The sequence below is a fragment of the Poecilia latipinna genome, unplaced genomic scaffold (genome assembly GCF_001443285.1).
Source record: "Poecilia latipinna isolate Pla-1442-1.1 unplaced genomic scaffold, P_latipinna-1.0 Scaffold726, whole genome shotgun sequence".
In the NCBI taxonomy this organism is placed as follows: Eukaryota; Metazoa; Chordata; class Actinopteri; order Cyprinodontiformes; family Poeciliidae; genus Poecilia; species Poecilia latipinna.
The window spans coordinates 25,207-35,886 of record NW_015113342.1 but is presented as its reverse complement, the minus strand read 5'-3'; the positions used below and the strand labels follow the sequence as shown (position 1 = coordinate 35,886).

At 39.6% G+C, this 10,680-nt stretch overlaps 1 protein-coding gene across 5 annotated transcripts in view; it reads right to left on the bottom strand.

Annotated features, from left to right (window-relative positions):
* LOC106955327 (disabled homolog 2-interacting protein) overlaps positions 1-10,680 on the bottom strand; it is a 105,472-nt gene that overhangs the window by 82,013 nt on the left and 12,779 nt on the right. The window contains exon 1 of one of the 5 annotated variants that reach the window (XM_015045438.1): positions 47-487. The exons of 3 other annotated variants lie outside the window; for them this stretch is intronic. The gene's annotated coding sequence lies outside the window, so the exon portion shown is untranslated. Of the gene's footprint in view, positions 1-46; positions 488-10,680 lie in introns of those variants that run through there. One more of the 5 variants, XM_015045437.1, reaches the window with a different exon arrangement.

Genomic DNA, 10,680 nt, shown 5'->3' with positions numbered 1-10,680 from the left:
TTTTTTTTTTTTTTTTTTTTTTTTTTTTTTTGCTGTTGATGCAGACCTCCTTCCAAACGTCTTTAGTTGTGGTCCTCTCCTCTCCCTCTGACCGACTGTATCTTTCTATCTTTCCTCTTTGCTGCTCCTTTAAGACAAGGGGTGGAGAAAAAGCACCACAAAGCTCTCCCTCTCCTCCTTTTCTTTCTCCCACCCTCCCTTCCTCACCCCTGCGCCGAGCATGCCCTACTTCCTGTGTTGCTTCCGAAATCAGACGCACGCCCTTTATCTTCCTCTGCTTATTCCCCCCTCGCTCCGGATAAAGGAATCCTGGTGTGTACCTCCAATATTTGAAAAATGAACAGGATTTGTCCCGCCTCCCCCCCCCCTCTGAGCAAGTCCTGCTAAAGCCCCTTCCACTTACTCTCAGTGATTGACTGCACCTCCCACCTCTTTCTGTTCGCAAAGGGAGGAGCCAGCGTCTGTGTGTGTGCGTTGTGGAGGGGGAAATCACAAGTGTGTGTAGTGCAGCCTAGCTTGCCCCCTCCAGTGTGGCTCCAGTGGGAGCGAGAGTGTGTGTGCGCGTGTGTGTGTGTTCCACGTCCTGCTGGCTCTGCTGCGAGGTGTTTCCTCTTTGCTGTTGTCGCCACTGTCGGTGGGAGGATGAGGGAGGTACATGTGCTGCCAACCATGCCGTAATATGAACAGGTCAGCTGAGAGACTGTATGGTCTTCAAGCTCTGGGAAAGTAACTTAGCCAACGAGTTCAGCCACAGGCTTGGTATTGGCGAGACTGGAATGTAAGCAGGAGGGTTTCGAGATCAGATTGGTGGGCTGGTAGGGGAGTTAAGAGGAAAGCTTGAGTCTATTTCTGGAAGTACGGGACTGGCAGGGCAGGGCTGGCATAGGGAGGATGAAAGACGGGGCAGAGCACCCAGATAAGAAAAGGGCAGCACAATGCTCTCGCACTCCCTGGCACATCTGAAGTGAAGTCATCAAATATGACATCACCCTTACTTCTTCTTCCCCTCCCCTCCCAAAAACACATGACACATACACACCAGACCCTGTGTGAGTTGGATGATCACACAACAGGATGTGCTCGGACCGAAAACACCTACTTTACCGTTCTTGTTCTTAAAACAATAGCAGCCGTCGCTGACGCATTGCTGGTGTGAAATGAGCAAATTGTGCAAAGTGCAATGGACACCTGTTTCCTTTTCAAACAAACAAACAAAAAAATACACCTCAACATTTCAAGCCTCAAGTCATTTTTATCACATTACAACCACCACCTTCACCGTGCTAATAGGAGACTGAAGTCTAATTGTGAACAGAAAGGAAAAGAATACTTGGTTTTCAAAACGTTTCACAAAGAAAAGTCTGAAAAGTGTGTTGAACGCCGGTTGTTTTAATGGCCCCTTTCACAAAACGATTACGTTCTAAAACTCAAAAGGCGAGAGGGTCTCTGACTCACCCCTGGTCATTCATAAATTATAAATCAATTTTCCCATGAGAGGCTTCAAATTTTAAAGCCAGCATAGTAGAAACCAACGAATTTGAAAACTGAGCTCTACAGTGTGTCACGCTCATGACCTAACCCTAATAGTACGTTCACACCAAATGCGTTTCGCGCATCTGGTTTACATCCAAAGTCTACATGCTGGCATGTCGAGGTGGCGCATCAGATGTGTCAAAATCTCTCATTGTTTTCCGTCGCCGGCCTGTTTGTTGTTCAGGCTTGATGCATCAAACGCTCAAAAAGTTTCAAATCATTCTGCTATAGATGTGCTGCAAAGGAAGCTCGACGCACCTGCACACTGAGTTTCAATGTAAACTAGGCGCACCTGATGTACGAAACGCATTTGGTGTGAATGCACCAAAAGAATCACACACAGTAAGTATTGAAAAAGAAAAATGCATGGCTATGTCTTTAATCCTTCATCCAACTGGACACACACACACCATTTTGAGCCGTTTCTCTCTCTTCTATCCTGTCATCTTATTAGTGTAGATTCAAGAACGGAAAATTCTTTCAGGTTTCCTTAATCCAATTCGAGAAGCCTAAAGATACACCCTCCCCACACCGAAACCAATTATATACCACCGCCCCACTTTTATCGAGCAAATTAGCTGCACCTGGAATAGGCCAATTCAAGCTGTCGCAGCTGCTAAACTCAATCATCATCTCTTCCTCAAACGCCCATTGAGATTTGACGATGAAATGATCTAAAGAAGGAATAAGTGAGATAATCTCAAGACTTAAATCCACCAAGCTCAACTTGCATTTAGCTCAAAGGAAAAGGCAACCGGTGACGTTGCCAAGTTGAAGCAAAAGCTAATTTCAACACTAACATTAAAAGAAAAATCTTACCATATTTAATATCAGCCGTCAGCAGTTGTACTCCACTGTTGATGAGCATCAAAATTATAAATCATTAACTTTGTGATTTCTTTAACTTAAAAATGTGAGCATCTGACCAAGACACAGGCTAGCTTTCAATGACACCGATGGCAGAACCGTCTTTTTTTATTCTTTCTTTTTTTCTTAAGTGTGTCATCTGTCTTGTTCCTCATCTTTTATGGCAGCATCCATCTTTTCATTTCTAATTCTCAGTGCAGCGAACAGGCACTTCAGCGCTTTTTAGGTCCGATAGGGGACGAGAATGTCTGTTAGTTTAATAGACCGTGTCAGTCATGGAGGGGGAATAAAAGTTTTACAAGTCTTATCTTTCCTTATGTAAATCTTGTATTATGTAAATGAAGGGGACAGGAGAGGAGTCTGCGAGGTGAGATGTAGCTGTGACTTCAGAATCCGTCTCATCCAACCCTGAGGAGAAACTACATGGAGCGAGACGCAAAAATAAGAAACTTTGACTTCCTATGTTCCTGAATTAAGAACATGTGCCATTCTTCCGTCTTTTTCAGGAAATTCTGCTAATTTCAAGTCAAATCAACTTTGCCTCTGAACGGAAATAGTAGGAATACAGATGGCAGAAGTCTAATTACACATGGGTTAAAAACAAACCAACTACAATAAATCTGCCATGACTTTTAAATATGGTGCTATTTAGAAGTATCTGTGAACTTCTCCTAAAAGAAGATAAATCATTTCCAATTATAAAATAGTGACAATCCTTCACTTGATATTTTATTGCAAGTTATTACAACCACACACTAAAAAAAAAAAAAGAAAAAAGAAAAAAGAAAACCCCTCCAGAGATAAAGCACATTACTGTCACTGTAAAACTGGGAGAGAACAAGATTTGTGTCTTACTTCTTGTAGTCTTCAGGACGTAATAATGGTATCCTTTACACAAATAATTTTTATCACAGAGAAATATACCTGACATATACAATAACATACCATACCATACTTTATTTATATAGTACTTTAAAAACAGGGCATACCAAAAACATAAAAACGCAATAAGAACAACAGATAGCACCGTCCCAGTTACCCATAGAGTTAAAAGATGGTGAATAAAGATGAGTAGACAAACACTAAAATAACTTAAGGGAAAGATTGTTCTATAGCTTCAGAGAAGTGAAATCTGAGAACAATCAATCTCCTCTTGGTTTTGTGCCGATTTAGTCCCTAAATTGCCACGATTTAGGGACTGAAAGCCAGTGCAAGAAAGTCAGCACCGGAGTAATATGCTCATATTTTTTATTGGCAGTTAGTAATAGGCCTGCAGCATTTTCTACCAATTCCAGGCACGATGGTGTAAATATGTGCTGTTGAATATAAAAGGGGATCATGTAGAGCTGGGCAATGTTGATGACTAAAACTATGCGGAACACACAGTTTTGTCAAAGTATGTTTCTGTTTTTGGGCTGATGAACTCCTTTACTGCTTACATAGTAAACATGTAAGCAGGTGCTGTGGGCAGATGAGACCAAAATGTAACTTTCTTGCCTCAGTTGGAAGCGAACTTTATCTTTGTACTGTACGGTCTGCTAATGCTTTGAATCAAGTTGAGTCAAAAGAACAAGTCAATGCATCGAATGTATGATGCCTGCAGATATTATATGTAGGCCTCTCACAACAAACTACAAATCAATTCATCGCATGATAAATTAAAGCAAGCTCAATAATTTCTATTTGCACAATTTATCGTTTTTGCTCTTTCTGCTAAAATCTGGATGACAAAATTGTCCAGTGGGGTGTTTTGGTCTCAACTAGCCCTTTTTTTTGAAGGACAGATTTGTTTACAGAGACTTCATAATTCATTTAGTTTTTTTTATTTTCTGTTGTGTTGTTTACTTATTTTGGATACTTAAAAGGTCTTCCAGTTCCAGTGTTAAATGTTTGTTAGGATTTAAAGTTTATCGATCTTTGAGAATGTGTTCTTGAATTATTACGCCATTACCATTACATTACCTTAAAATGGTCTCAAAACAATAATATTATAGTTTACGGCAATAACTTCTGGGACAATTAATCATCCAGTAAAATTTGTTATCCTGACAGGCCAAACTGTATGCTAACAATTTTTCTCGATGAAGTTTCCTTTAGAGAAAAAAAAAAAAAAAACGTATGTTGCAAGGGTTGTTGCATCTAAGTATGTCATAGTCTAAGCATGCTAGTTGGTAGCCTATCCATGCTAATGGTCTGGTTGTTACTCATCTACCAGAACCGGCCTGTCATTAATAAGATCAGTAGCTGGCTGCAGAAATGATGTAAGAACCGCAGGGTGGCAATAGCCTTAATTTTGGCACTGAATACCGTTCCATATAAGGACATAACAGTATGCAGACAAGCTAATTTAGACATTTGAATTAGCTGCGTTGGAGTAGGGGCACATTTAAAACATGCAGGACGTCTGACATCATTCTTACAGTTTGACCTCAATGAAGTAATGTTTGGAAGACGCACAGTGGGAGGTGAGAAATAACGGAAACATGTATACCAGCATTGGGTGCAAGTTCATAAGAAGATACAACTCTTTTACCTTCATTTCACGGCCTAGGCCTGCCATGCTAATCTTTAAACAACATGCAGAGTCACAGGCAGGATTGTTTTAAAGGCTTCAAGCCAGAAGCAACTTGGATCGGTCCCTGTAAAAGGTAAAAGCACTTGCTGATTGAGAGCCAGTTTGGCCGTGAAGCTCAATTTAGCAACCAAAGTCGGTGTTGGGCTATCACCCACTCTCAAATAGAAGCAGGAATGTTACCGACCATACTGCTGGAGCTGGAAAAGTGATTTTCAGGCCTGAGTTTTTCCTCTGAACTTAATGGATTGGAAGATGGTGGCTGGCAGAGTCGAACCTCCGCTTCATTCTCTCAGCCAGACTTAACAATAAAATCCTTAGGTGAGGTTTCCACGTTCACATGCACATTTTAACTCATGTAGGCAAAAGAAAACTTCAGTTAAAGATCCTGTCAGTCATAATCAATAATATTAATGACTCTATTACCACTTCCATTGTGAATGTGAAGCTATTTCTACGATTCCTTTAAGGCCGACTATGAAGGGCTAAAAAACTGCATAAGCTTTTTAAATTTGAATAAAAGTCTGTGTGGGTTACTGAAAAGAAGGTTCAGCAGGAAAACCAAAATGAGTAAAATGGAAGGTAAGGACTTTTCACAAAGATGACTGTAGGGAAAATGCATTAAGCTTATCACCATGGCAATCCAGTGGGCCCTTAAAGGGCTTGCAATTTTTTGAAGAGAGGTTATGTGAGGTTATTGTCGGTAATGGTTACTTTACCCGTTGAAGATAGATGTCACACCGCTGTGAGTTTGTAGAACAGGGGAGAAAGACTTGAAAGGTTAGCGGCTGGACAGACGGATCATTGTTTCTAGCTACTTTAAGCTATTTTAAATCAATTCAAACTGGGAAAAAAAGTTTTATAATTGTTTGATGGATAATACTAGCTGACATCAATCTCTTACAGCTTTGTAAGATACAGTTTACAGCTCTTTTTTTTGTTTTGTTTTGTTTTTTTTTGTGTGTTTTTTTGTCAGCTACAGAGTCCAATGTTTCTATGTGGGATTACTGTGGCAAAGCCTGCTGACATTTTCACACTTCTGAGTAGGCTGGGGATGTTGAGGATTGAGACTGGCTATTATTTTTGCAATGGCATCAGGGACAGTAGGCTGCTGTGCTTTTCCAGGCTCGGCTCGATTTGTCTCCAAAGTGAAAGCTCAGGTCTGGGACTGACATCACGCCCCAGTTAGGCTTTCTACTCTAGTCTGTATTCTGCAGGTGCTTGACTTTTGTCAGAGTTACAAGCAGACATTTCAAGTTTATCTGCAAAAACACAAATGGAAATAGAAACATACCAGCCATTGGTTGAAAAAGATTAAAACTATCAGAGGTGCTAATAAATAGTTAACATAGGTCAACACATTTTTTTTTTTATATCGAGTGGCCTACTAACATCAGGGTTGCTGCTAGCACTGATTTGTAGTTAGTGTCTGACTTCGGTGACTGATTCACATGTATGAAGTTAATGTTCTATTTATCTTTTTGACGGATTCACCACCAGCTGATCAGATGAATTGATAATAGCAGACATCTTCTACCAAGTTTCCATTCTGACTCAGATGTCATTTGGTTGATAAAAAAAATAAAACAATAATAAGCAGGAAGTTCAATGATCTCTGGTGAAGATGTAATTATTTAACATGCTGTTATAGAGTAGATATGAACATTTTCAGCTTGAGTTATTTGAAACTGCTGATACGAGGAATCCCTTTGCCAGGCTATTAGCCTTCCTTCATTTTATTAATTTCTAGGAAAAAACAAAACAAAACTAAAATGTAAACCAATCTGAACCATACCTTTCATCAGCATAGCGTAATACCAATGTCACAGAGTCACTTGGATGCATTCACTCCAACTCCATTCGCAGGATTGTCAATGGATAAAAGTAGTCAACTTTTTTCAGTGCACACATCTGCAAACAGTTTCACAAAAAGATGCAGAAGAGTTCCCAATTAACTCCTGTAGCACATATGAGGTTGAACTTGCTGTATTATAGAATCCTGAGGAAAATACACTTGCAAAAGAGATTACGATTCTTCCTCTGCATGCACGCTTTTCTCAGAGGGTGTTTCAGTCAGCTGTGGATAATGAGCTTCTACACCTTCTACTATTAGTAATATCTCCTTATAACAGTAATCTAAAGAGCCTTTGATCAGTTTAGGGTTGGATTAACGACTAAATGAGTGCGCTGCATGCCTACTGAGCAGTCATCTTCTTCTTTTTTTTTAAAGGATGCGCAGAGTGCTGCTTTGATGGGGCCCTCTGTATTCTCGTCACGCTCCTGGTCCTATCCATTATAGCTCATTACCCATGGAGGGACTGAAAGAGCGAAGACCGCCTTGGCACGCTTGGCCCCGGCTCACAGAAGCCCTACGAGGGTTAAACATCAATAAACCCACAAGACCTCACCAGCTGTGCAGGTGGCAGCCCTACAAACTACAGGCTTGGGGCATCACAAATCATGTGATTTGCAAAAAGATCATAGTGGTGATAAACTGCGACGCTCTACAGGAACACGCCAATACAAGGTTTGGTTTGACTAAAATATCACATTTACACTTAGGGTTAAATGCGATCTGTATACTTTTTATTGTAAAGCCCATTTGCTCTAACCATTGATATGAATCGCATTTAAAATAATTTAATTCCTTCGCTGTGAACAAAGAGTGAATACGACGCAGATCGGTGGGAAGCGTCTGACTGATGGCCGCTGAATATGGTGGGTGGGTCGGTGGTCGTCCATCTCGACGGCACCAAGACGAAAGCAAAGAACAGTGCATATTATTTTATTAACGTTATGCTGTTATCTTCCTCTCCAGCTGCTCCAAAGAAAGAACAGGCTAAAGGCTCAATGTCACATCAGTCAGTGAAAAGTCCCCCTTTCAGGATGTTTTGCAAAAGTCCCACAAGGAGCAAAATAAAACGTTTGTATATTTTGAGGGGATTCTTACGTCTGCAAACATTTCCAGAGGGATTTTTATACCCTGTAGGAGTTCAGTTCTTTTTATTTCAAGCTGACTCTTTGTTTTGGTTCTGTGACACAGTTTAGAGATAGTAAGACATAGTGCGCTGTGCTGACATCATGGAAATGCTAATGTTCACAGAGGGTGAATGTTCTCAGAGAACAAGAGTCGCTCATTGTTTCTAAAGCCGCCTGAAAAGCAGGACAAGACACAAAAACATCACACATTTAGAGCGGGACCTTCATAAATCCACATATTGTTAAAGCAAACTAAATGGTTAATGCGTGCCTGGATGTCTCAAAAAAAAAACTTTATTTTTTTATTGCTCTTACTATAGACACACTAGTAAAAGCTTATTAGGCACAAAGCAACTTAAAATGTAAATTATAAATTGACTAAATGTGAAACTGGGGATACTGTTAAAAAGAGCAATTGGATATTAAGGTGAGTTTTTTTTCACTCCACTTGAATAAATGTACTCCAATTAAAGCTAGGGTTAATCCAACTGTTACACTGTAAGGTTCTGCTACTGCAATAATAAATTTATTTATGTCAAGGCTTTTCCACCTGTGCTGTTGTGCTTTTCCTGACTGTCCATTTGTTGACTCTATAATTCACTGATCAAGAGATTGTGTGGAATGTTCTGAAGCATAAACATTCACCTACAATACCAATAAAAATAAGTTTGAAAAAGAAGAAAAAAAAAAGTTGGACTAAACGCTTAAGGACGCTAGCGCAATTAAAAATGCAGAGCTCTGCAACAAAGAAAAAACATGACATATCCCTCCTAAAAAAGCACCGAGGTCTCCAGAGGAGCTTCCGTAAAACGTTGCGCTAAAAATTAATCTCATCTCCAAACAATCTCCAACAGAGAGAAATAATGATATTATAATCATCCCCAAATTAGAGGCATTAGAGCCTGAGAGGCTGCTGATGAGTTCATCATTTGGGTCTGTGTGGGATAGAGGCTAATAACGCACAGTGTTAGGTAAAAACCTGCTCCGTGAAACCCATTATTACCCCGAGAGCCGCGTTTCATAGGCACAAAATCATGCCGATGCATGGCAAATGAGCGGCAAGAGGGGCACGGCGCCAAAAAGAGACAGGAGGAAGAAGTACTATCGCCATCTCTAATTATGATGTGGCAATAAACCTAATGAAAACGCTGATGTATTTTTGTTTTTTGGCTTTTGTTTTTTACTGACGTAGTGAAAACTGAGCATCTGATTGCTGACATTAGGTGTTTTTTTTGTTTTTTTGCTTTCCTGGATCATTTCCGGATTTGATCTTTATTTACTGGTGAGGATTATGAAGGAAATGATCAAAAGCAAATACTAAATAACAATCCGCAAATTGATGACGGGGAGGAGGGGGGGGGGATTATCCCAAAAACTGCAGATAATACAGTGCATCGCAAAATTATCATGACGTCTTCACATTTTCCAATAGTGCAACTAAGAATTATTTAATTGAGATGTACTGCAAACAAGAGACACAAGGCAGCATCATTTTAAATTGGAAGTAAAAAGAGACGCATGGTTTTCTGAAAAGAAAAAAAAAAACCTGTGAGGTGCGTCTCTGTCTTACACTGGATCCTACACTGAATGAATGGTCATAATGATATGACTGATCGGGATGCGTAGGGGGAGCCGAAGAGAACGGAGGAAAGGACGGGAAAAAGGAGCAAAAAAGGTGGGATATTGTTGTGGGACCACCTGGGGAATGTTTACAGAATCTAATAACTCTAAATGTCATCACTTTATTGGATTTATGGATGGATGTGTCTTTTCCTCACTGCTGCGCTCTTTCCATCATTCTCTCTCTTTTTATTACTTCCACAGACGCACTACAGCACAACATCCAGTCCACAGAAAGCTGGAATGGGGGGAGGAAGAAGCAATCACCCAACCCTCAAAATTCATATTAATGCTTTTCGGGCTGAAGTCTATTATTCTAAACCATGGTGTTCTGATGCTCGGAGAGAACATGCAAACATAAACCAAATTCATCTCGGACGGCTTACTTATCTGATTATGTTCTTTAATAATTCACGTCTTTAACTGGACGCTGAACAAAAGTGCCTGTTGTTGAAGATTTTACTAAAGGAATCAAGCTTTACAAAATACAAGTCATAAAAATATCGATTATTTTTTGTCACAGGAAACAGTAAAAACTTACTCTGCAAGTCATTATATGGGCTCAGGAATAGTAAAAATGCTTCTTTTTTTTTAATCCAGTGCCGTGCAAAAAAAACAAAACATTCCTGCCCCTTGACTTTATCTCATACCACCAACGAAACAGAGACGTAATTAATTCGGGAGGTAAGAGTTATTTCTTTTTTTAACAATAACAACCTGTAATCATTTGGCATCCATTTGTGTTAAGCCCCCTACAATCCATTTGGGGGAATCCTGATTCAGACGAGGCAACTCTGAAACATTCAAAGATGTTCATGTATTAAAATGACTTCTAATTTGACAGAGATGGAGTTACTTTCCCAAGAAAAATGAGGAACAACCTTTCAGATCTTTATTATTATTTTATTTTATTTTTTTATTTATTTATTTTTTTTGAAAACCATCTTTCTGTCATATGAAAGCCCTAAAAAAAATATGGTGAGGTGTGGAATTGTAATCTGCAAAAATGTGAAAAAGTTCAAGAGGTTTTAATGATGTCCCTATAAAAAACAAAAACAAACAAACAAACAAAAAAAAAAACTACGTCAACAAGGAAGCCATTTGCACAT